Here is a 1,264-nt window from a genome sequence, read left to right on the forward strand (position 1 = left end):
CTGTTCAAACAACTGCCTCTTGGTCCATGTACAGATTCCTCATGAGCACAATTAAGTGTTCCAGAATACTCATACTTCGCACTGTTGTCCATAGCTTGTCATGATCTACACAATTTGAAAACCTTTGCATAGTCAGTAAAGCACAGGTAAACATCTTTCTGGTATTCTCTGCTTTCAGCTAAGATCCATCAGATATCAGTAATGATATCCCTTGTTCCATATCCTCTTCTGAATCCAGCTTGAACCTCTGAAAGTTCCCTGTCAATGTATGCTTGCAGCCGTTTCTGTATTACCTTTAGTAAAACTTACTCGCATGGGATATCAAAGAGATTGTCCAATGATTTCCGCATTCCGTTGGGTCACCTCTCTTTGGAATGGGCACAAATACGGATCTCTTCCAATCAATCAGTCAGCCAGATAGTTTTCTTCCAAATCTCTTGGCATAGATGAGTGAGTGCCTCCTGTGCTGCCTTACTTTCTTGAAAGATTTCAGTTTTTATTCCATCAATTCCTGGAGTCTTGTTCTTTGCCAATTCCTTTAATACACCTTTGACTTCTTCCTTCAGGATCATTGGCTCTTGATCATATTCTACCTCTGGACATGGTTGAACATCAAACCATTTCCTTTTGGCAAAGTGTATTCCTTCCATCTTCTTTTTTTTTTTTTTTTTAATGTTTTATTGTGAATTATGTGATATGGGAGAATATTAGCTTTACTTCATCCTATCATATATTGTTTCATTACCATGGTTACAATCCCCCCTCCCCCCATGCATCATCAACCAGCCAAAGAGTATACCCTAGAAGCCTGCCCCATGGTCATCAGCACATAGCCCCTCTCCCTTTCTGGGTCTAAAGTCCCCAGCTGCTCCATCTCTCCATGTTATCATCTCTGCCTCCATCTCTGGTGTCACTGCTTCTCTGGGTAGGGTCCTGCTCTCCATTCTTCTCCATTGATGGTCCCAGGGACCTCTGCTCCCAGACTGCAAAGTTAATCACAACCCTCCTTGCTACAAAACATCTACCTTTACATTTCCAACCCTCACAATCGGTCCTGATAACAATTATTCACTATTGTATCACAAGAGACCTATCTGCATTTCCTTTCATCAACCCCGCCTAGACAGATTGGATACTACTCGGTGGAGATTTTACCTTCCTCTATACCCTCTGGATCTAGGTTCCCTCTTGAAAGCTTGTAAGCCAGTCACTTCTAGCCCTTCCCCCCCATTTTGAGTATCCAATGTCCAAGTTGCCCATCCCT

This window comes from Chrysochloris asiatica, unplaced genomic scaffold, assembly GCF_000296735.1.
Source record: "Chrysochloris asiatica unplaced genomic scaffold, ChrAsi1.0 scaffold00014, whole genome shotgun sequence".
NCBI classification, from domain to species: domain Eukaryota; kingdom Metazoa; phylum Chordata; class Mammalia; order Afrosoricida; family Chrysochloridae; genus Chrysochloris; species Chrysochloris asiatica.